This window comes from Dasypus novemcinctus, chromosome 4 (assembly GCF_030445035.2).
Source record: "Dasypus novemcinctus isolate mDasNov1 chromosome 4, mDasNov1.1.hap2, whole genome shotgun sequence".
Classification (NCBI taxonomy): Eukaryota; Metazoa; Chordata; class Mammalia; order Cingulata; family Dasypodidae; genus Dasypus; species Dasypus novemcinctus.
In genome coordinates this window covers 69,512,403-69,538,589 of record NC_080676.1, presented here as the reverse complement: position 1 = coordinate 69,538,589, position 26,187 = coordinate 69,512,403, and the positions used below count along the sequence as shown (strand labels likewise).

Genomic DNA, 26,187 nt, shown 5'->3' with positions numbered 1-26,187 from the left:
TTCAAGCAGAGGAAATCAGGTTGGACATCAGTTGGACATTCACTGGCAGCCCACATTTGACCCCGTGGAAAGTGCTGGTTTGGACTGGAAGAGATGGCACCATTTAGCTTGACTAGGCTGTCTGTTCAGCCAAACCCAGGGGAAGCCACAGGGCTTTGAGTTGAGATTCCTATCAAGAGTTGACTTGAAATAACAGAAAACCTGCTGTGTAGCAGGTACAGGGAATACAAAGGTAAAAATGCATGGTCCCTGTCTTCACAGAGCTTGCAGATCTGGTGGGAGAACCAGACAGGTCAATATTTTGTCACCATCCACTTTGCTAAATGCCAGGCTTGAGGTATATAGATAGGTTTAGGGAGGGCTGAAAATCTAGCAACTGATTCTGGGCAATGGTGGGAGAGAGGGAAAGCTTCACAGAAAAGGGGAAATATTCCATGAGTTTTAAAAGGTAATTAGGAGTTTCCACAGTGCAAGAGAAGAGGTGGAGAGGGGCATTTCTGGCTGAAGGCCCAGCATGTAGGCAAACGTGGAGGTGTGAGAATATCAGATGCTGGGGAATAGTGTACAAGTATGAAAAGGCAGGAAGAGACCTGGAAGCTTTGCATTTAGGCCACTCTGGGCTCTCAGTTGTTGGTAACCTGAAATGCCCTTGACTTCAGAGATGTTCCTATGGAATTATTGAAATGACTTGAAAACTCTAATCCCTGGATATTCAAGGAATCCTTCTTATACCTGGCACCTACTCAAATCTTTAATCAGTTTGTATCCTGATTTTTAAACTTACTTTCCTCCCCCTCCCCCTCCCCCTCTCCCTCTCCCTCTCCTTTTTTGGATTCAGTAGAGCTACTCTATGTGTTTGGATGAGTCAGCCAGCCTGTTAGTGCCAAGTATCCCCATCAGTCTCCCTGATTTGCCATTCCTTTCTTGAGATCTTTCCATGAACATCTCCTGGGCAGGGCCTACCTCCTGTGCTTCATTCTGATCCTGCAGAATGAATGTCTCCTCCAGGACAGCTGCTGAGTGTTGGTGGTTAGGGAAATCTAAGCTGAATAAGACATTGCAGCTGTCCTTAAGAAGGTGGCAGTCAGTGGAGGCTGGAATTGGGAGAAATGCCTAAGGAACAAGTTTCCATTCATTGGGGTCAGTGATCCAGTAGATAGATGCACAGAATGCTCTGGAGCCCAGAAGAGCCCATGATGATGGCTGCCATTTTTCAAGCACCCAATATGTGCCAGACACCATGAAAGGGATCTAACATGCATTATCTCTAATTTTCAAAGGACAAAGTATTGTCCTCACTTTTTAGATGAAGAAACTGAGGTTTGAGAGGTCAATTAAGTAACTCTTCATTCTACCTTCTAAATATCTCTCGAATATGGCTACTTTGGCCACCCCCTGCTGACACTACCTTGATTCTGTCCTCCCTTCTCTGTACTGAATGATTATTTTTTTCAACTTTTTATTTTGAAATGAATTTTAAATTTTCAGAAGAGCTGCAAGGGTAATATAGAGCATTCCTGTCTACATATCATCCAGTTTCCCCTAATGTTCAACACCTTACATAACCATGACCCAAGTATCAAAACTAAGAAATTTATATTGTGTGCAGAATGATTTTGACAGCTTCCATTACAATAATCTTAGTTGCCTCTCTAGGATCCTTTTTCCCTTTTTTTTTTTTAATTGTTGACTTGAGTTGGAAATGTGCCCACCCCAGAAGATGAACCAAGATAGGACTTTCCCTCTCACCTTTACTAACTTCCACTCATCCGTCAGCCTCAGCTGACTCCCCCAAATCTGGATGAGGCAGCTGCTCCCCTTGCACTCTGCTCTTCCTTCGCAATCCCAGAGGTAGAACTATCTGTGTGGTTGTCTGCCATCCTCCCTAGACTAATATGAGCCTGTGCTTACTGACTGCTGCATTTCCAATAGACACTTTCTGTACATATTTGTGATACAAATGAATGAACAAGACTGGGTGGCTAGAGATGTTGGTTTGCCCTTGGCAACAAGGAGGGTGTTACCTATGAATCAAGGGACTTGAAGAACTGTGGGACCTGAAAGTCATTCTTAACACAGAGACCCAGGCCCAGTACAGCTGGCCCTCATGCCATTTTCATCCTTACTCTGACCATCCTGATGATGAAGGGCAGGGCAAAGCCTGGCGTGATGGGCTCCTTGAGTGTCACATCTGGAAGACTGCCTCAAACCCAATGGTTCCCAGACCTGCCTGGCTGACTCACAGCTCCAGGGATGCAGCCTGGCAATCTGTCTGTTTAATAAGCTTACAAGGTGATTCAACACACAGCAGGAACCTGGCTCTTGTCCAAGAACTGGTATTTGGAAATCCCTGCTGTAAGCCAACCTGCTTAATTTATAGAAAGCATTGGGCAATCTGATCATGAAGGTCGTTTCTAGTTCTAACTTTTTGATAATTCATCCTTTTTATTTAATTTCAATGTAATCTGGTCCATCCAAATGTCATAATACACATCATGGAGCATGTTATACACCTGAAAATATGCCTTTAGAAAGTCATATATGACAGGAAGGATCTCCAGGTTCTTAATCTTGTTTTTTCCCCCATGCTTCACTCTTTATAATGTAATGCCAGAGATTTTTCATGAATCATTTAGTAGCATTCCATTAGGACCTGAAGGGTAAATTATATACATTTGAATCCTGATTTAGCTCTGCAATCACAGTGACTATCTACCCCGGTTTGGGGGCCTTGCCTCGCCTTTATTTCCACCTAGAAGACTTACTGATTTTTATCATTGGAATAGAGAACAGGTTTTTATTCCAAAATAAGTCAGTCCTAATGTTCATGCCTCTCCAGAATTATATATCTAAAGAAGCCAAATTACAGTAGATTTTCCACACTTTAAAATACGTAACATTCTTTAATGGTTTGGCCGGTTAGGAATTTCTGATTGGCTTGGAATCAGAATTACCACATGTCAAAACCTAACCTAAGCTCTCTCCTCCCTCCCAATCTAAAAGCAACTGAAATGAAGTTCAGGAGCAACGTGGCAGGCCCAACGATGGAATTCTACGTAGCTATGGTGGACTCTATAGTGGATTGAGGGGAGAGTAAGCCACAAAGGCCAACTGACGACCTCAATATTTATCCATCCCAAGTGTAAAAAAAACTGCAGCTTCTCTATCTGAATCTTTTCAACTCAGAGCTCATTTGCTGAGTGCAGCCTGGGGTCAAGCCCGAGGCTGGGTACAGCAGACAGGTGAATAAGGAGCTTGCAGTCCAATGAAGATACTCATTATATCTTGGGGTGGGAAGGGAGACAATAAACCATAGAGAATGTGGTTGGTACTATCATGGATAGCAACACAGGCCTCCAGAGGCAGGAAGACTACACCTGTTTTGCAGGTGGCCACGTTAACCTGGCAGGTTGCTGCGTCCCCATGCCCAGGCTCCAGCACATTCTTTCCAGAGAGGCCAGTCTCATAGAGATTAGGGCTGTGGCCTTGAAGTAGCCATTCTCTGTTTCTCTTTCCCAGCTGATATAGCAAAGTTCTGCATGACTCCAGGAGACAGAAATGTTCCTTCTACTTGAGAATATCCGAGGAGGGTTCCTGGAGGTGGCATTTTAGCTGGGCTTGAAAGGGCAAGGTTTGGACTGGGAATAGCTGAAGCCTCAGCTTTGAAAACCAGTCCCTTTCAACATGGGGATGAAGAGGGAGGCTGGTACAAATCTCTGGAGAAAGATGGCTCAGCTCCTGGGAGCAACTTATTTAAAAGCAAGTTCATCATTTAAACATTTTATTAAAACACAAAGACCTCTAAAATGGAATCAAATGTAAAATTCACATACATATTAAAAAGTTATACACAAAATTCTATGCTGAAGACATTCTATGCCTCTCAGATTATTTCCACAGACCCCATGGAGTGGTGGGTGGGCTCCTTTAGCAAAGATATTTGAGGAGAATTGTCTTAAAATAAGACCCTGAGTCACAAAAGAGGAGACTGTGTTCTGAGACTGGAGAGAGGATGAGGGAGACGAGGCCAAAAGAATAGGGTCGGATGTGGAAGGTCTGAAAGTGGGCTTTGTTGTATAGTCAATGAAAAAGGAGAAGAACAAACTGATGGACCAGGGCGTTGTGTTAGAGGACTGTGTTAAATGGAAAGTCTTCATATTGTCACCCACTAGGATACCAGCACCAGATAAGCAAGCCTCCTGGAAATTAGGACTCCGGCTCTTAAAGCAGCCAATCCGCATTTCTATTTCCCAGCTAATATCTTAATTATCTTAATGAATTCTCATAGCATGTGGTTGAGGCAGTGAGGGGTCTCTCAAAGAGCATGTTTGACCCTATAACAAGGCACAGATTTCTCAGACACCACCACCCTCCGAGATAAATGGGCTAAACTTCACTTTTCTATGTATGTTCTATTATCATCTAAATTCTGCCTTTTCTTTGCTGAAATCTTCTGTCCACATCCCCTCCACCTCTCTGCCACACAGCCCCAACTTCACTAAGAGTCACCTGTGCACATGCCTGGGGATAATAAAAATGAATGTCATCTCCAAGTGAGCATTTCCAGCTCAAAAAAAAAAAAGCTAAGTTCTGGGAGGATAATGATAAAATAGAGTAATTCCCAGGTTAATTTGAGTCCTTGAAAGGAACACAAGGCTGAATGTTCAACAGGGAGAAAATGACTTCATAGTCTGTGCTGCACATTTTTCATTCCTTTTTCTTCATTAGTAAGAATTCGTTTCCAACAAATATTTAAACAATTAAGGCTTTGTGGGTAATCGGATGTAAATGGAAATGCCTTGGTAACCGTTTTCCTGGGCTATCAGCTATGACATCTGAACTAATTTGCCTGTCTATAGGGAATGGGACCATGGTTTTCTAAAGTAATTTCTACATCCTCTGCTTCCTGTGCCTTGGATGGGAAACAGAATGTCCACAGAAACCTGAAGTTCTTACAACTTCTCTAGGTACCAAAGGCACAGGAAGACTGACATTTGGGCTTTGGAGACCCAGTGCTTTCATGGCAGCTGTTTCTTCCTACCTTTCTTCTTTCTTTCCTTCCTTCCACTAACATTTATTGAGCACATATTATGTACAAAACCATGAGAAAATGTCAGGTTGAATTGATTGAGAAAAGAGATGCAGTGAAGTGACAGCTGACAGAGGTGTGTAGAGGGTATTTTGAAAGCACCTGGGCCATTTATGTTTTTGTCCAATAATTATTTATTGAGCAACTGCTATGCTGCATCAGAGATAAAGAGATGAAGTATAATGAGTCCCTGTTTTTAAAGACCTCACAATCCAGTCATAAGACCCAGATACAAACAACTGTGAAACAAGATAGAAAATATTGAGTGACTTAAACAATTGAAGTCCATCATCCATCCTTCCATCATTCATTTATTCAACAAGTATTTATTAAATGTATAACATAAGCCAGCTCTATTCTCAGCCTTGGGGATTCAGTAGTAAATGAACCTGGCTAATAAACCACAAATAAGAAAATTAATCAACAGGATCAGTTCTATCAGTGAGAAGTTCTAGAAAGGGAATAAACCAGGATGATGTGATAAAGTGTACTCTGACGGAGTGACATTTGAGCTGAAATGTAAAGGGTGTGAAGAAGTCAGCCTTGCAAGCATCTAGGCAGAAATAAGTTTAGGGGCTTCAGGGAACAGAAAAAAAAGGCCAGAGTGACTGGAGTGTCATTAGTGTTTGAGGCTGGGGCATTCTCTTCTAAAATGAGATTGGAGAGAAAGTCACAGACTGGATCATCCAGCCTATTACAGGGCCAGGGTTAAGGGTTTGGATTTTATTCATAGCACATTAAGACAGCTTTGGGGATTTTACATTGGGAAGGGCATCTTCTGATTTGTGGTTTAAGAAGACAGCTCTGAGTCCCTGTCTCACTAATTAATAAAATGAGTAGACAACAAAAGTAAAGATTTGAGCTAAGCAACACTTAACTTAAAATTGAATATTCAGGACCTAGTAAATATAGAATACACATCCTTTTCAACCGAAAATGGAAAATTCACAAAGAAGAACATTTGCTGGGCCATAAAATAAATCTCAATAACGTCTTAAACAATTGAATCTCATAGAGTGTGTTCTCCGAGCTAGTAGAACTAAATTAGAAATAAATTACAATAAGATATCTAGAAAGTCCCCAAATATTTAGAAATTAAATAACATACATAAATAACACATGTATCAAAGAAGAATTACAAGGGAAATCAGAAAGCATTTTGAACTGACTGAAAATGAAAATACAGCATATCAACACTTTTTTTTTAAACACTTTTGATATATAATTGAAGCTGCACATAAGGGAAACTGATAGTCTAAAGTGCCTATATTAAACAAGAATGGTTTAAAATCAGTGATCTAAGATTCCACCTCAAGAAGCAGAAAAAGAACAAATTAAATCTGAAGTAGAAGAAAAGAAATAATAAAGATAAAGGAGAAAGCAATGAAATAAAGCCACATCCAAAATAGAGAACATTACCAAAGCCAGAAGTTGGTTCTTTGAAAAGAGTAATAAAATTGACAAATCCTTAGAAAGATTAATTAAGAAAAAAAAAAGAGAGGAAAAAAATCCCAGTTACCAATATCAGGGATAAAAGGGGAGGTACTATAGATCCTACAGACATTAAAAAGATAAGAGAATATCATGAACAGCTAGCTATATGAAGAGGAAATGGACAAATTCTTTTGAAGATACAAACTACCAAAACTTAAGAAGAAATAGAAAATCTAAATAGCCCAATTTCTAGTAAAAAAAAAAAATCAATTCATAGTCATAATCAAAAAACATTCTCACAAAGAAAACTCTAGGTCCAGATAGCTTCAATGGTGAGTTCTGTCAGACATTTATGGAATACATAATACTAATTTTCCACTATTTTAGAAAAATAGAGGAGAAAGAACCATTTCCCAAATCATTTTATGAGGCCAACATAATCCTGATATCAAAAAAACCTGACAAAGACATTTTAAGAAAAGTAATATGTTATCCCTACTGCATGCATGAAGAAACTGAGGCTGAATAGTGACACATCTTGCCCCAAATCCCAAGATTTGGAAGTGACAGAATCACACTTTGGCCCAGTTCTCCAACCCCAGGCTTTTTCTCCACCATGCAGTCTCCTAGCAAGTGGGTCTCTTTCACAATCCTCAAGTCACACTCTGTAGACAATAGCTTAAGGCTGCCAGGGAATCCTACTTCGCTACTCTCCACCTCCAAAGGTAGATGGTGCATTTTGCATCCCATATTACTCATTTTGGAGGCCTTGGTGTTTCTCTTTCTATTTACAAGGAACAGTTGTGTGAGGCCAAAGAGATATTTGTAGTTATAGAAAAACTCTTCCATTTGACATCTGATTTTGTCATTTAGGCCAATAATCCTGTCTAGTCCATTTTGTACTGCTTTGGGTAACAGATTCTCCACAGAAGGAAAAATGCTTAAAAATATTTTAACAAGAATACTAGATGCTGTCAGATGAAGATAACAGTAGAACAGCAGCATGGTAATATAAAAACTCTGCTCGGAATTTACTTATGACAAAGACCAAGTATTAAATTGTTGTCCAAGTGCTATTAATTAATATTGAAGCAAGTAAAGTATATTTTACCTATTATCAGAACTTGAAATAATGACTCAACTATTACATACCCTTTAGTTCTGAGCCATTGGCTGACACTAGGGAATTTGTTTCACAGAGTGTTTTGTAATATGAATCTTATGATCTTGTCCTGCTAGGGAACATGGCTTGGGCTAGTGTTCCTCTCTCAGCTTTGACATCTGATCTGCCACATCACCTGGCAGGTATCTCTCAACCCCACTTCTCATTCATCTCTGTCCTGTTCAGGGCCTCCTCATCTAAAACATGGCCATGGACTCCTAATGGGTTCCCTGCCTCTATGCTCCTCTCTTCCAGTCTGTCCTTCCCAGGTCACTAGAAGCTATATTTCTACATTGTCTTTGGGTTCAACTACAAATTCCTTAGTACGTCTCTATAAATTTTGGCCTTGGAATGTATTACTGGCTTCTCAAATATAAACTCTCCAGAACTGAGTTCCCTATCATCCTTCCCTAACCTGAGCCTCTACAACTAAAGGCAAATCCAGCCACCCACTTAGAGTCATCATTGACTCCATGTTTTCTTTCTACTTTACCTACAGTCCAGTCAGCAAAATTTATTGTCTCTATCTTCAGAAGAGATCCAGAATCCTTACTGCTCACAACCTCCTCTCCTAGCATGCTGAATCAGGTCTTCCTGATCTCTCACCTGGATTATTACAATAACTTCTTAATTGTTCTCATGGATTTTTCCCCTTATTTTCAAATAGCAGTCAGATTGATCCTGTTAAAACCTGGAAGTCTGACCATATGATACTCTGCACAAAATCCTTAATTCTCACCTTGCTCAGAGTAAATGAAAAATGCGTTACAGTAGCTGACAAGATCCTACTCTGCCTGCCTCTTGCCTATCTCCCTAAACTCTGCTCTTCCTTCCAGTGCTCTCTCTACCCATCCACACTGGCTCCCTTGTATACTCCAGGAAAACTACTATCTCTGAACCTTTGCATCTGCCATTTCCTCTGCCTGGAATGTTCTTCTGCTATGTGTCAGCATGGCCCACTCTCTCAATTCTTTTAGGTTCCTAATCTTTGGGAGCTTCCCTGATGAACCAGTATGAAATAGTGCCCTTCACGCCAACCCTCCCAATCCTCCTTTCCTGTTTTATTGCTGATTAGGGCACATATAACTCTCTGGTATACTATAAGCTTACTTAATAATTTATTTCTAGTCTATCTTCCGCACTTAGAATATAAGCTTTTTGAGTGCTTGGGACTTGGTTTATTCTGTTCATGCTGTATTCCTACTAGGTGCTCAATAAAATATTGATCAATTGATTGAATAATGGGCTCCTCTACCTTCATCTTCCAGACATCCTTCCCGCTGAACACTAGACTTTAAATAATAATCATGATGTTAATGATGATGATGTAGATGATAAGAATTCCTTTAAAAAAACTATGGCATATACAAAAAAGTATAAATAGTCAGAGATAAGTGCTTTCAACATATAATTATATAATATATTTATTAAAACAAGCAAGCATAAAAATAATATAGTCAAAGAATGTGAAAAAATACATTAGTTCAATGAGAGGAAAGAGTTAATCAGATTCCAAAACTGGTGGATTTACAGCAACATGGCTCCCTGGTTTCAGCAGCATCCCAGTGGTGATATCACAGACAAGAAACCAGATGTTGGGTTCATTGTTCAAAACTTTGTGGTGATACGGGTGGGGCTGTGTTTCGACATCCCTCAAGGTCGTCCCCACTAAAAGCTTTGATTACTTGGCAAGAACAGAAAGCATTCCTGTGAACTGCACACTGCCTATGCAGATGCCTCATCAGGAGAGGGATCACTCAGGCACAAATTGATCGCTTGGGCCCAGGATGTTTCCGGGGAAAGGAAATAGCTAAGTCTCTTCAGTGCAGTTTGACTCTCCTGGTGTCTGAGATTGCCAGATGTTCCAGGACACAGGTGCATGGGATGGTCCCATTTCCCAGGGCCTTGTCCTATTTAATTTTGTGTTGGGACAGCTCATGAAGTCAGGAAGTTGTTCTCCATATATGAGTTCCTTGATGTCCCTCTATCTGCAGTGTGACCTACAGGAATTCCATCCTATCCTCTACTGACAGCTCCTATACACCAGGGCATCAGACCTACCAGGAGACAGGCAAGTCAGCTCTCCTAATAGTCCCAACTGGTTGTTTCCCTTTCAGTACCTCTGCTCTCAACATTTCCCTCTTCCTCACCCTCACCTTCTAATCCAGTAGTTCTAGAACTTAATTGTGCATCAGAATCCCCTGGAGGACTTATTAGAGCAGTTTCCCAGAACCCACCCGCATAGTTTCTAATTAATTCAGCAGGCCTGGGGAGAAACCCAGGCTTTGCATTCCTAACAAGTTTCCAGGTGATGTGGCTGCTGCTAGTCCTGGGACCAACTTTGAGACTTACCACTTAGTCTGAGCTATCCCTTTTATCCATCTCCTCTCTCTTCTCACTGCCATTGGCTTAGTTTGGGCCTTCACAAATTTCTAAACTTTTAAAACCTGAAAATATTTTAAACATATTAGTAATATCTCAGATAAGTGAAGTCACATGCTGAAGGTAATCCAACTAGTAGATGGTGGTGCCTCAGTGGGTATCAGGGTCCATGCAACAGATTATGGTGTCTCGACCACAAGCTATGTTTCCCTCTCCATCACCCCCACCCTCCAATCCAGTGGTTCTGAAACTTAACTGCATAGGAGGTACTGATGCCCAGAGAAGGATGAGGTCCTGCCAAATGTAGAGGCACTGAGCAAGTGGAGAAGCAGGCACCAGGACCCAGCTCTCTGGACTCCTAATGCTCCAATTATTCCTACTTCCATTTGGCTACTCTAATGAGCACCTACTATGGTTCAAGTATGAGATCATACCTTCATTCTGTGAAAAAACATTTGAGTGTCTACTACATAGCAGGCACTGCCCCATTCACTGGGACACAGAGGTGAGAGACAACAGTTCATTGTTCTGTTGTCATGAGTACTCATAGGTAGACTTTGGAAATAATCACACAGAGGGACTTAGACCTTAGTCAAATAACTGCACAAAATATTAAACTATCTTCAGGGTTAAAAAGGGAAGTGTATGTGGTGATCTGAGTTCATGGAAGTGAGGACTTTAATGTGGACAGGTATGTGTAGGAAGTTTTTCCTGGAAGCCTGACAAATAGGTTGATACCTAACGGGCAAGTAAGCCTTAACCAGGTAAAGAGGGAGGGAAAAGTATTTGGCAAAGGGAGTCACATGTGCAAAGGGACCCTGGTGGGTATGAGGGAATAAAAGAAAAGCAGTAGGACTGGAGCAAAAAGAATAAGGGGCCAAAGAGTCAGAGAAAAGTCAGGCTTTAAAGGACTCAACAGGACATATTAGGGGTTTTGACTTTAAGAACAAGAGGAAACAATTGTAGGGTTTTAAGCAGGGAAAGGTAGCATAATCAGATTTGCTTTTTTGAAAGATCCAGGTGGCTGCCATGAGGAGGAAAGAGAAGTGGATGCCAGTGACTGGGACAAGACATGGTAACTTGGTCTTAAATGGTAGTGGTAGATACAAGGAAGCAGACGAGTCAAAACTACATTTAAGACACTATAATCTATTGGGGTTGGTGATGGGTTGGCTACAGGCAGAGAGGACAATGTCCTGGATGACTCTTAGATTTCTGGCTCACAGGTCTTCATGGAAGGAGGCCAGTGTTCCCAATTTCAGTGAACATTTTATCTACAGTTTTGTAGCTCCCTTTACACTTAACATTATGCTGTGCGCATTTTCTAGGTCATTAAAATGCTAGTGGTGACAGAAAGAATTTCTCGCTTTCATAGCTCCCTTTCAGGTTCTGAGCTCTTGGTATAAGGACTATGCTTGGCCATCCTCCTACCCGGAGCTGCTCCTCTCCATTCTCATCCTAACGCCTGAGTTATAGCCAGTGATGAATAAATGCTTGTGAATGAGGAAATGTATTAGCTACCTAGAGCTGCCATAACAAATGCCACAAACTGGGTGGCAAAAAACAACAGAAATGCATTCTCTTCACACTCCTGAAGACTAGACGTTTGAAATCAATCTGGGCCACGTGCTCTCCAAAGACTCCAAAGGAGGAAACATTCCTCGCCTCTTCCAACTTCTTGGGGCCCCTGGCATTCCGTGGCTTGAGGCAGTGTAACTCCAGTTTCTGCTTCTGCCTTCATATGGCCGTCTTCTCCCTGTGTGTCTTTGTGTCTCTTCTGCTTCTCCTATAAGGGCACCAGTCAGATTGTATGAGTCCACCCTACTCCCATATGACCTCATCCTAGCTAATTATGTCACAACTACTCTATTTCTAAGTATGTTTGCATTCACAGGTATTGGTGGTTAGGACTTGAACTTTTCTTTATGGGGGATATGCCTCAACCCAGAAAAGGGGATGAGGAAAGGAATGATTTCAGGAGTGATGTCTGGGTTCAACAGCCATTTGGGTGTCCAGACGATCCTGGATCTCAAAAAAGTGTGATTATTTCCAAAGTCTAGCAATTTCTACTCAAAAGTTATGTGTGACCATTAAACATATTCAGTTGGAATGAGAGTATCTCAATATCATTAGAAGAAAGCAGAATCAGGATGGATCTCAAATCTGTGGAAAGTGGAGAGACCAACTGCCTGAAAGGATCCAGACAGAATATTTTTATTAAATGATGAAAGCATCCAAAACAAAAACTTAAATGCATGTTCCAAATGTTATCTTTAGATGTGACCGAATGCTTCCTAGCTTTCTCAAGAGAAAATGTATGGCCATTCAGGCATTGTGAACCTAAATTCTTCCTACCTAATTTTCCCAGAAAGCTTTTTACCTCCTGAAAAGTTAGAATGTCTTCTGTTTACTAATAACCTTAGAGGAAACCTTTCAACTAAAGACCTTTCTTCAACAGCTCAGAGCTTTGAGTCCTTATCCATGATTCCCTGTTTGGAAAATGTAGATTTACCATGTTCTCCTTTTTCAGAGAGGAGCTATTCCTTAAAAATCCTCTTCCCTTATTTACTGAAAAGCACTTTGCTCAGCAACCCCTGGTGATTGTGTCATTCCATCTATCAGATGAGATGCCAGTCTGATATGTCATCTGTGGTTTGCTTCAGCTTGAATTCTGGAAAGTTTTGCTGTTTCCCTTCCTGATCATTTCCTTTAAAGATAGAATGTTCATCTCCCCCAAGAAACTCTGAGGGCATCCCTCCCTGTCTGTCCTCTCCCTGCTTTGGCAAATTCTATCAGACAAACATAAGCTGGACTAATAACTCATAAGGTAGCTACACTCAGATAGGGGAGGAGCAAGTAAAAACCCTTATAGAATCCTTTATCCCTTTGATACCTGGACAGCGATTTTAGGGAAGTTACTTGTTTTTATCTATAGTCACACACTAATTAAAGTAGATTTCAAAACTGTGTGCAAGAATACTGAGGCACAGAAAAATCCCAGTGACCTGGGAGGTAAGAGATCTGGGTTTGGGGTCTGGTTTTGCCACTGACCAGCTCTATGACCTTGGATAAGTTTCTTTGCATCTCTGGCCTATGGGTCCTCAATTTAAAAATTGGTGAGTTGGATAGAATTAGTGGTTACCAACTTTTTCAATTATATTTTCTGACTTTTAAAAATTGTATCCTTACCTTCTTCCCCACCCTCCTTGTGCTCCTGGGCCTGCAGGTCTGTGGTGAGCCACAGACATTGGTCTCTGTTCCACAGGATGGGGTTTGTTAAAGTTGTCAAGAATAAGGCCTATTTTAAGAGATACCCAGTGAAATTTAGAAGACAAGAAGGTAAAACTGATCACTATGCTCAGAAACGCTTGGTAATCCAGTATAAAAATAAGTACAAGATGCCCAAAGACAGGATGGTGTTAATAGTTCATGTAACCAACAGAGGTCATTTTTCAGATTGCTTATTCCTGTATGGAAGGGGATATGATAGTCTGCGCAGCTTATGCTCACGAGCTCCCCAAGTATGGTGTGAAGGTTGGCCAAACAAATTATGCTGCAGCATATTATGCTGGGCTGCTACTGGCCCGCAGGCTTCTCACCAGGTTTGGCATGGACAAGATCTATGAAGGCTAAGAGGAGGTAACCGGAGATGAATACAATGTGGAAAGTATTGATCGTCAACCTGGTGTCTTCACCTGCTATTAGGATGCAGGACTTCGCAGAACTACTACTGGAAATAAAGTGTTTGGGACTTTGAAGGGCGCTGTGGATGGAGGCTTGTATAAATGTCCTAGTACCAAACAGTTCCCTGGTTATGATTCAGAAAGCAAAGAATTCAGTGCAGAAGTACATTGGATGCATCATGGGTCAGAACATTGCAGATTATATGTTACCTAATGGAAGAACATGACAGTGCTTACAAGAAACAATTCTCTCAGTACATAAAGAACAATGTAACTCCAGACATGATGGAGGAGCTATACAAGAAAGCCCACACTGCTATCCGAGAGAATCCAGTCTACATGAAAAGACTAAGAAAGAAATCAAGAAAAAGAGGTGGAATCATCCCAAAATGTCTTTTGCTCAAAAGACAATGTAGCTCAGAAGGCAAGTTTCTCAATAAGTTCAGAAGCTGCCAGGAGCTAAACTAAACTGCAGGTTTCTATGAATATTTTTCAGATAAAGACAATAAACTTATTAACCTGCAAAAAAAAATGTATATCCTTATTCCTCCAGGTCCAATGTTGGAAAGATTTTTTACTTCCAAATACACTGAGTTATTAAGTAGCTTTTATTTTATTTCTCCTTTTTATTCACCACAGAACACATGAAAGACTCAGGTCAACATGACTGGTTGATATTATTCTAGCCATATACAGCCTCATTGCTGAGATATATGCTTGGTTTCCTATAGGATATTTGAAATTTTGAAAGTAGGCCACAAATTCCTACTCCAACACTCATGGACCCCTAAAAATCCCAGGGTTCTCAAGTGGAGAAACCAATGGGCTAAATCATCTTTAGAGAAAACTTCTGCGTTTAGTGTTCTGAACCTTAGGACTAAGAAGAGAGAACCCCAAAGCTCCTTCACTAGGGCAGAAAGTATCAGTTTAAATAGGCCAAGCTCATGCTGTAAAATCTTAGTCCTCTTTCTTCCCTGTTAAAGGAGAACAATTTATGTGTCTCTGGATGACATCTATCCATGCTTCCCTTCCACTTAATCTTGGCAATCACAGTATTCACTGAATAGTCTAGATCCCTCCATCAACCTATATCCAAAATGATGAATACCAAACAACTCATTTATTTTTCTGATGATTCCATTTACAACTTCCATAACATTTATGAATTATTCTAGACTTCAAAGCCAGACTATTTGAATTTATTTTCTATCCCCACTTTATTTTCTTAAAATACAGTGTCTACTGTTTTCCAGGCACACAGTAGGTATATAACACATACTTGTTGAATATATGAATAAATTAGCCAACTCAATATGGATGAACTTTAAGCATTTGCACATATTCCATTTTATGCAACTCTCGCAACAACCCTTTAAAGTAGGGAATATTCTTCCCAATTGCAGAAACCGAGTCTCAGATAGTGGATATGACTTTCTGGGGGATCATATAGCCAGTAAAAGTAACACAGAACTTGAGTCCAGGTCTATAAATCCCTGGGCTGGTGTCCTACTGGGTGGTCCTTGTGGGATTCCTATTGCTCCTTTCTTTTGCATTTTAGAATGGCCGGACTCTCTCCTCCTTCCTCAACACAACTCCCACTCAGAAATTCCTTTGTTCAGTCCCTAACTGTCTTCTCTATTACTTACAGCATTCTTTTTTGCCTTATCTTGCTTCCCCCCACTTTGTCATCCTGCAGCTTCTTATCTGAGGCTGCAGGTACCTTATTCTCCCAGCTACTTTGACCCTGGAGCAGTTCTCCCTAGAACTCAGCTGGTGAGTTCTAGTGGGACTACAAAGCCTCCTTGGCTTATACTTTGCAATCTCCCATTCTATCCCTTTATAATGCAGAGCATGCCCTTGGGCTCTGAGGGAGGATGTCTCCTGCTCACCATCATCCAGCTACAGCAGAACAGTCCTCCTCATTGTGCAGGACTCAATCAACTCCCTCTGGGACCTTACCCAGCTCTCTCTGGTCCTCTTATCACATCATCTTAACATCTCCTTTGTCCAGCAAAAGTCCCATACTGGGGTGGACAGAGATCTCACCTACCAGTTAGCTTTGCACCAATATCAGGGTGAGCTTGAGGAAGTTAAATCCCCAAATTAGTGTTCACATTAGTTAAATGGAATGAGTGAACCTGATGGTCCTTGCAATTTTTGTTTTTTATTTCTTTGTTTTTATTTTTTTATTGATGTAGCAGTTTGATATTATTTATGAATTCCAAAAAGAAATATAGATTATGTTTGTAAACGGGTTGGTTCCTCTGGGCATATTAGATTGTATTAATTTCAGAGGTTTTACTTTTACTTGATTAAATTATGATTAGGGCTTTGATTCAGCCATGCCAGTAGGAAACCACATAGCAGAGGAGAGAGTTTTACTTTTGATGCTGGAGTAGGAAGTAAATACGCGGAGGAGAAGAACACAGAGGAAGAGAGATATCTTATCAGACAGGATCCTGTGGTCCTGGGAAGAGAGATGAGCCTGATAGTCTACAACTGACCTTGTGAAGAGACCAGAGCAGCTAAGCCGAGAAAGAAATGAGTCCTGGAAAGAGAGACAAACCTTATGCCAGCCTACAGCTGAGATTGGAAAATCTGGGACCATGGAGCCTTAAGAGAGAAGAGGAAGTCTGAACCCTTGCAGACATTGCCCGCCATTTTGCGTCAACACATGGCAACAGACTTTGGGTGAGAAAGTACCTCGTAAGTAACCCTGAGTTGGACTCTTTAGGGCCTTGTGACTTTAAGCTTCTTTATTAAAAAAATACCCTTTATAAAAGCCAAGAGGTTTCTGATACTTTTCATCAGCACCCCTTGGGCAGACTAATACAATTGGTCCTTAGAATTTTGATATGTATTGTTCTAGTAAATGCTCTGTCTTCTATTCCCATTCAAATCTCACAGATACACTGACCCTTTCTGAGCCCTGGCAGGTCAGAGCACTCCTCTTCTTTCCCAAAGAACATCTAGAATCCCAGCTCCTGAGCCTTCCTGGACCAAGTGAACCAAAGGAGCAACCTCTTGACTCTGGCCCAAAGCTTAAATATCTCTCAATGTTGGGACCACAAACTCAGACAGAAACACATAGTACGGGAGTTAATGACAGCCTGCTGCTCAGGCCTGTCTGTGGTGGACTCTATGGCCTTGGAAACTGGATATGGATGAACCCATCATTTTATCTACACACCTGAGCCACTCCAGTCAATTTTGGAACCACAAGTGATGATTTTTTTCCCCTGTCCTTTTAGAACATATAGTTCAATACCTCCCATACCTGTGCCCATCTTACACATGAAGAAATCAAAGCCCTCAAACCCCTGTATAAAAGGTTATAGTAGACAACACAAAGGCCAGTAGTGATAGATGTTTTTTCTTGGTGATCGATGATGGGGGTGGTTGACTGAAAACACTCCTTTCTCTCTCACAGGATAGAATGGCAAGGGACCCACTGGGACAATGCCTCTCAGATTTAGTCCTATTTTGACAGTAAGACCTGTAGATTTTCTGACCCTATTAGCACCATGGCTCAATTGTGTAACAATCATGGTGTTGATCAGAGCACTACGGAAGAGTGTGTTATTCCACAACTCTGCTGCTTTGGGCCTGACTTTTCTGAGACAAGGGCCATGGATATCATTTTGGAAGAGAAACAGAAAGAGAAAACCTGCTAACTAACTATTTTGGCTTAATACAAAGTATCTGTGTGGGCATGTGTGTATACACAGATACACATACATATACCTTTCTCCCCCTTTGATTACACTAATTTTACACCCGTGATGCATTGTTTGATGAAGACAAACATCATCCCAAGGCTGGTATCTGGGGCAAAACCTTTCTCTCCTTTATCAGGGTAGTCAGGATTTGGAGTCAAAAGAAATGGAACCAGGATCCTGGCTTTGGCCTTGACTCATTGTTCAACCTGGGGCGAGTCATCTCTAGGGCTCTATTTCCTGATATGTTAAGTAGAAATGCCACAAAGTTGTTCACAGTGATGTTATGTAGAACAGTAAAGGCTGGGAAAGTGCTTTTCAACCTGTAAAGTATTGCTCAGGCAGGACTCATTATTAACACCAGATTCTTACTCCAGGGACCTTCTGGGAGACTCATATGCTCTGGGGTTAGGGAGATCACTCCCTTTCAGTGTTATTCAACATGCAGATGTCTTGCTACAGTATAAGAGGCATGGGTAGAGCAGCAATGTGGACTCAGGCTCTATTCCTTTCTGTTAGTGAGGCCAAGACTGCCTGCCGTGAGGATGGACTGCCTTTGGAGGTGTAGTGAACGTTCTATCACTGGAGACCTTTAAGCACGAGTCAGCTAGCAGAGAAACAGTGAAGGAAATCTAAGCATCAAGTAGATGCCCTCAGAAATTTCTCCAAACCTCTCTGGTTTTACAGAAAAATAGAGTTCCCATCAGCAAGGCACATGATTTGAATTCTAACCAGAGGGTCACCATGGGTTTGTGCCAATTCAAATACTTTGCAGGCCTCTATTGGGGTTGTGAATTTGTGTTTGGGGGTTGGGGGTTGGGGGTTTACAAGCCAGCAGGGCCCTGTGTGACTTTGGAACAGAGAAGGGTGAGGCTGGCCATGTGTTAGCCACCCTGTACACACTGCTGCCAGCTCACCTTTCTCAAGGGTAGCTCCGCCCATGTCACTTATCCACCCAGAAAGCCATGGCAGCTTCCTCAGGCCTGCAGTCCAACTCCTCCATCTGACATCAGTGACTTTCCGAGGACTGACACCCACTAACTGGCCTAACCAGCCAAATTAGCTCACTCCTGGTTACCCAACAAGCCAGCACTTTCTTTCTTGCTTGCCTTCCCCCACCTGGAATACCCTGCCCCATAATCTCTGCAGTTCAGAAACCTACCCATCCTTTTTTTTTTTTTAAAGAAGTTACCAGGGATTGAACCTGGGACCCCTCATGCATGTGAAGCAGGCATCCAACCACTGAGCTACACCTGCTCCCCATAGGCCAATTTTAATACCATCTCCTCTAGAAACTCTTCCCTGATTGCACCCCCACCTGCTATCAACAGAACCGACTTCCTCTCCTCTGAACACATTTATCTGTCCTTCTCTTGTAGGGCTTATTTTATGTATTAGCACTAGCTGTGAACATATTCTGTGTTTGGACCTGAATACCAAATCCTTGGTATTGAATTACTCAAGAGCAAGTTTATGTCCTTCTACTCTTTAACTCCCTCAGCACCTTGACAATTTCCAACACCAGCAAGTGTCTGGCTTTGAACAAATGAACACACTAATGCACTCCTACTTCCACACACAGGGTCCAAATATCACCAGTCAAATGGACTGGTGAATTCATTCTTCTCTCCCTGGATGTTAGTCTGTTAAGAATGCTACATCTGGAACAAAGAGGATTTTAGGAAAATCAGCAAATGGAGATCATCAGCAAAATGGGAACATGGAGATGGAAAGTCAATTGGTAATGCAAAATCATGTAATACATGGATTGGCGATTACTCACCAATTGCCAGAACGCCCGTGACATATTTTTAAAAGGTAGTCAGAATTACTGGACTTGTCTAATAAGAATTATAGTAATCATGAGCTATTTTAAATTGTTTGCATTGTTTCATGACTATTCTTATGGGATTATCCAATAAATACCCAGTCTCAAAGGGAAGAGCTGGGAGTGGTGGTATGGTGGCCTTGAAAACACCCTAGGCTGGCACACAGAAGACCTGGGTTCTAGCCCAAGCTCAGCAACTGATTGAGTATGTGGACTAGGTGCTCCTACATGACTCTCAGATTTTAAAAAGTATGCAGTTTCCCCGCTGGCCTTCCCAATGCCTTCCGCCATCTCCCAGGGCCTTCCAACAAAAGGCCCTCTAGATCTACTCAAATACTGTTCAGCTTAACAGTAGCATATTGTTGACCAAAGGTAAAATTTACTGGGGACAACTGTGAAACAGTAGCCCTGAAAAACAGAAAGGGCTCACATCAACTCAGGATCCAGCTCTTCCCAGAGGTGCCCTTCGCTTGGGGTGCTACATAAATCTGCTGAGTCAAAGTCAGCTGTCTTGGGTTGGAGTTCTTTGCTCTACATTATGTCATCTGGAATCCAAGTTGTTTTTTTCACCACTATACTGAGATGACACAATATAGCCAGCATGCTATGACTGTGTATCAGCTGAGCTGGTTGCCAATGTCTTGGCCATCCCAGACAGGCCAGTGAACATGGGCAAGGAGCAGTAATCTGTAGGGGACGGAAGAGAAACATTACCCCATTGCCCCACGCAAACACCATACTCCTCTCTCAGAAGCAAGTAACTAGATATTCCCCACGGTAGCCCATACATTCCTAACTTCTCTCTTTGGCAAGTAGGAAGGAGAATGGCTGCTTCTGAATTGTTCCCTATTTTTCTGTCTGTGGCTGAGTGTGTGTTGAGACAGAGTATTTGCACCTGCCCCCCACCCTGCAACTTACACAAGTGAGTATTTACACACCAGGTGATCCCTGCGGGAAAAGGCAAGTCCCCAGCTGCTGTGGAATTTTAAGAGATCTCCCTGGAATGCCCTTATGGGATGTCTGGTTCTAATTGCCTCCATCAGCCAGAGCTGGCGGGCTGGCAGGAGCAATGAGAGGTGAAATTGAACAGATTCTAGTTAACATCAGACCCCCAGCCCAGCCAGAGTTCCCCAAGGGCTAGAAAGGAAAACACAACGGCCAAGGCGGTGGGTGTGGTGGAAAGAACACTAGCCTGGAAATTGGAAAGCCCAGATTTTGCTTCCAGGGCTGCCGCTGAGGCCCTGCTTCGCTCTGGACCAATCCTTCCGCTTCTCAGGCCTCCAGTTTTCTCATCTGCTAAATGAGTGCTGAGGACTGGCTGCTCTCCAAGGCCCCTTCCCAGTCAAGATTCAGGGACAGAAATGGCAAGCTCTCCTGGCCATCAGCAGAGGGGTGAAGGGTGTGTTTTCTTCTAAACTTTAAAACCAGATGCTCTGTGTTTTCAGATCTTTAGGGCAGAGGCTTTAGCTCCCACCCTAACCTAGCCCCTTGCCCCAACCCCCAGCCCCCAGTCCTCCCCCTTCCTTCCTCCCTTCTTACCCAGGGGTGGCTGGAGACCCGAGGAGACAGAGATCCCGTAGTTCCTTAGTGCCCCCTATAGGCCCCAAAGCCATCATGCTGAAGTAGGAGCTTCCTCTCCAGGCTCTTCTATTGCAGGGCCTCCAGTTTTAGAAGCAGAAGGCTTAAATTGGTCCCTAATTTGTGGTGAATTTCCCTTTCTTTTAAGCCTGTTGTTTTAAAGTTGGGACTAAACCATTTAATGGCTGGCCATAGCAGGCCAGGGCTTGGACACATCATGGAGCATCTATGGGACCTGCACAGCACGCCACGGGTCACCAAATATCAGTGACAGAAGATTTCTAATTCAGCATCCTGCTCTTACTTCGCCCCACCGGCCCCTGGCCCCATTAACCCCACAGCTGATGCTTGCACACTTCCAGTGACTAGGAGCTTACCACTTTCCAAGGCAGCCCATATCAGTTAGGACTCTTGTAACAGAGTCCCAAATACAGTGGCTTAGTCAAATTCAGGATTTATTCTGTCATCTGAAAGGTGTCTGGAGAAAAGCTGATGAGGAGTTCTGAAAATTATCAGGAACTCAGGCTCCTTCTAATATCTCTCCTCAGCCATCTCCAGAGCATGACTTCCAACCTCAAGGTTGGCCAAGGGCACGATGACTAAGTTCTAGTCATCATGTCTGCCATCCAGACAGGGAGAAAGGGAAGGTCCGTCACCTTGAAACCCACCTAATGGTTTTTGCTTGCGTCTCACTGGCCACTGCAGCTCCAAGGATGGCCGGGAATGTTGTCATTTAAATGGACTCATTGCCACCCTGAATAAAACCAAGGTCTGCTACTAAGGAAGAAGGGGGAATGGATATTGGATCAACAATAGACTCTGCCACACAGTCCAAGATGTTGAGAGAAGGAATGAATGGGTATGAAGCTCTGTGCTTTCTACTGTGGACATGCGCCCCCTCTCAACCTGTGCAGCGTCGAGGAGTTCTTGTGTGCTGGCACCCTTGGGTGTCCTCCCCTGATCCAAGAGAACTCTGCACCTCCCCACACAGGACCAGGCTCTGGCCAGCTTGGTGGAGAGAGATGGTATCTGCCCAATCACTCCTGCCTGCAGCTGGTGCCAGGCAAGTGAATTACCCATCTGCCCCTGAACCCAGCCTTTCTGGTACTTTCTCTAGAGAGAAAGCTCACCTATGCCAACTCACCTGTGAGGATCCAAGCCCAAATCAGACACAGCCCATTCTGGGACCAGTGGACATCTCCCAGGAAGGCCGGTGTGGGCTTTGCTCACCTGAGACATCTCGACCCCACTCCGCATGGGGGAGAGCCCCAGTCTGTGTTTGGATGTGCAAACCCTTAAATGTTTACATTTAAGGTAATATAGGTAAGCAGATATGGCTCAACTGATAGAGCACCCGCCTACCATATAGGAGGTCCAGGGTTTGGTACCCAGGTCCTCCTGGCCTGTGTGGTGAGCTGACCCATGTGCAGTGCTGGCACGCACAAGGAGAACAGCCCCATGTGAAAAAAGCACAGCCCTCCCAGGAGTGGCACCACACACACAGAGAGCTGATGCAGGAAGATGATACAACAAAAAGAGACTGATTCCAGTGCTGCCTGATAAGAAGGCAAGCGGATACAGAAGAACACACAGCGAATGAACACAGAGAGCAGACAAGGGGGGTGGGGGAGGCAGAAGGGGAGAGAAATAAATAAAAATTAAATCTTTAAAAAAAAAGGTAATATAGACCAAACTGACTTGACCTGTTGCTAACTTCTCCCCTTCCCCCTTTTAAAATTATATAGGGTAAAATATCAGGAGGCAGGGGTCATTGGGGGACATTTTAGAAGCTATCATACTTGAGTTCATAGCTAGAGCCTGTTTACCAGTTTTTCTTACAAGTAAGTGTTCCATATGACTGAGTTGTATCCAAAGGATGATGTTAGGAAATAAATGCATTCCATTGCTTTTGAGAAACAAGCAGCATTTTTCTCGTGTTCTTTTCCCCCTTAATATACCTGCTGAAGACAATACTTTGGCCCTGTGGGAGAAAGAATAGCAGGATAGTGAGAATTTAGGACTGTGAATTGCCACATGTAAAAGGAACATCTGCCTCAAATTATTATATAAGAATGTAGCTCCATTGCTGATACACATCCATCACGTGTATCATGATGATTCATATTTTAAAATCACAGTCAGGTGGTAATACAAAATCTTGTAATTTGAAGTGGGATTCTGCAAAAGCAGTAACAAAATATGTGGCATTGCTTTAACAGTTCAGTGGCAAAGATTGAAGAAACAGATGAAACAGAGGCTGAAAAAAATGGGATTGTATGTTACGTGGAGGCAAAATATGTGATAACACTGTTTGTGAAAACTGGAAAGCAGAATACATGCCTTCTTACTTCTGACTATAGAAAAAACTGGAAAGAGTCAGAATATTAGAGTGTGTTGGTTATCACATTGATTTGAGGAAGTTTTGTGAAAGAAGTGACAAAGGCAGGAACTAACTTTTCTCTGCACAGGAATGAAGTAGAAAAGCAGAGTCCAGATTTGTGATTCTACAGGTTTGGAAAAGTTGACTGCTTTTGGACCCAAGGAGGAGCAAATAAGATGAAGGAAGGCTTTGAGCAAAAAAGCCCATTATTTTAAGACTTCTCAGTTAAGTAAAGATTTTCCACCCTGGAGAAACGATTAGATCAAATACGGCACCTTCCCAGAATTCCATGTCCCTGAGACGTCTTCCTAACTAGCTGGTTCTGATTTCAAATGCTCAGGTCCTTCACACCTAGAGAGGAGGCTCCTTGGCTGGTCCCCAGGCTCAGCACCTTTGGTGGCGGGAATTTCTTCTTCCTCTCCTGATGCTTTATCCTTCCTACTTGGACAGCTGTTAGGCCTCTTTTCTGTGAAGGAAACTGAGGCACAGGAGGGTTGTCTGTAATGCTAGTTCTTCCTAATCTGGACCAAGGTGTACAGGGTAGAGCAAGGACCCAGGCAAAGGGAAGAGAGAGCTGAAGGGTCAGCACTGCTAACTCTCTTTGGGGACCCATTTTCCAAATCTACTATGGATACTTCAACTTTTTACTATGAAGTTTTTGGGGGAAAAAAACAAAAACAAGTCTCAAAGTCTATCTACATAATTCCATAACTGCACCGACTAAATTTTGAGCAGGTTCCAGTTTTTGCCATCCCTGACTGACACAGCCTGAGAATACCTATTTCTCCTTCCCGTCACTTCTATCTGTTCATTTCTCTAATGAGACTGAATGTGTCCAAATAGAGAGACCTTAACCAAATGATTAGAGTAGGAGTTCCCTTTAAGATGGAGTTTCCAGCAATGAATCATGTGTAAAAGCAGGGACCTTCTCTTTGGGGACATGAGGGAGAGAAATAATCAGCCTCAATTTGTTAAAAACCATTTATCACAAATGCTCTAAAACTATGCCTGTTTTAGATCTTTTCTCCAGGATAACTCAGTTATTGGACATCTATCATGGAAGGTTCCTGGACTCCCAGGCTCAGCAGACAACCCCCTAGAGACCAGCCTTTCCATTTCTCATAATATACTTATGCAAAGACAGAGAGTCATTTTTAGCACTTTGCTAGTTGATATTTTATTTTTTTATATTTTTGTGCTGTTTAATGCTCAGTATTTAATATTTTAGAGCACTTAAAGACCTAATAGCAAGTTGAATTATCACTGCTTTGCAGTCAGGGAAGCTATAAGAAAGGTAAGGAAAATGGTTTTGTACAAGACCCATTTTCAGTTCAAGGTGAAAGGAAGAATTTGAGTCCATGACTGTATCTTGCTGAGAGTGTGACTCCTTCTTAGCATGTCTGTGCATATTGAAACTGTTATTGAGAAAACAGAGTCAAGTCTCTTTTCACAACTCTAATGCCTACAAAGCACAAAATCAGAGTAGTCAAAATGGGGCAACAGTTTGATTTGAATAAGTCACTTCAGTTTTCTGGATGATTACTTTTCTTAAAGTAGGGGTCACATCCCCTAAAGATTGGTACAGTCTCTGGGATTCCTGGTAAAATACATGAAAAATATAAACAAGCATGTACCTGAAGTCAACTCTTAGTATCTATGTAAGGATTATTTGCTTAATAAATATTGATGGTTTCATCTCTATAACATTTTGTATCAGGTACACAGGAGAGGGTTCAGGTTTGGACATTGGAATTATGATGCAAAGGGGGGTAAATTTAAGTCGCAGCCCATTAACTAGAATATATATATGTTCAATAAAAACAACTAAAGTGGAACTGGGGGCATGGTATACCAATATTTGTATTTTTAAAAAGAAGAGAAGAGTATGGATATGCATGTGCATATTTACTTATATATGTAAAATGAATTTATCTGAATGGATGCTCTAGGAGCAGGCATCATTAGTTATTAGGAGAGGGGTAAGGGGTGGTAGGCATAAGGGGAAAGATTTTCTATCTTATACCTTTAGTATGTTTTGAATTTTGGAGCATGACAATATCATAAAAAATAAAGAAAATTTAGATTAAAAATAAAATTAATGCAACCTATTCCAAATGGCCTGTTCAGTGGTTCTGAGGTCTGGGAGTAGGAGAGTGGGATAGGATGAAGAGGACACTGTTCTTTAAAACCTGTCTCAGCCAGCCCAGCTGATGGTTGTGAGGTTTCTTTTTATCTCAAACGGGGATCCTTCTGCTGCTGAGAGCCCTCCCAGGGGCCAAGGCCAGTGTATGTCCATTTTTAAATTTTCAAGCAAAAGATGAAGTGAATCGGTTGCTAACTAGCGTGTGATGCATCCTCAAGCCAAAGCCACAAGAACTCTTATGTTGCTGTCGAGGAATCTCATTGTAGAGGGATGCAGACCAACCACAGGACATCACCAGAGGCTGGCCAGGATGGACCGGGATTGGAATGCATGTGCTGCAAGGGAGAGTCGAAGATGTGGGCGTGTCACTCGGGGCCAAGAGGGTTTGCAGGCGTCACAAATGAAGCCTGTGTACGGGCTGGTTGAGAGCCCAAGCAGAACACCGGCTCCATCACGTAGTGGCTGTGCTTCTTGTGCAAGTTACGGTCCTGTCTGGTCGCGCTTTCCTCACCTGCGACGTGGGGTTTTCTTTTGAGGATGCCGAGCACTTGCAGGCATTCTGCAGAAGTTTTTTTTTTTTTTAATTATTTATTTATTTATTTTTTAATTACATTATGAAAAATATGAGGTCCCATTCAACCCCACCGCCCCCGCCCCCCACTCCCCCCACAGCAACACTCTCTCCCATCATCATGACACATCCATTGCACCTGGTAAGTTCATCTCTGAGCATCACTGCACCCCATAGTCAATTCTGCAGAAGTTTTTAAGCCACATCCCTATGACAAATAG

At 42.3% G+C, this 26,187-nt stretch overlaps 1 pseudogene; it reads left to right on the top strand.

Annotated features, from left to right (window-relative positions):
- LOC101447572 (large ribosomal subunit protein uL18 pseudogene) overlaps positions 1 to 26,040 on the top strand; it is a 48,876-nt pseudogene extending 22,836 nt beyond the window's left edge.
- The last annotated feature ends 147 nt before the right edge of the window (positions 26,041 to 26,187 follow it).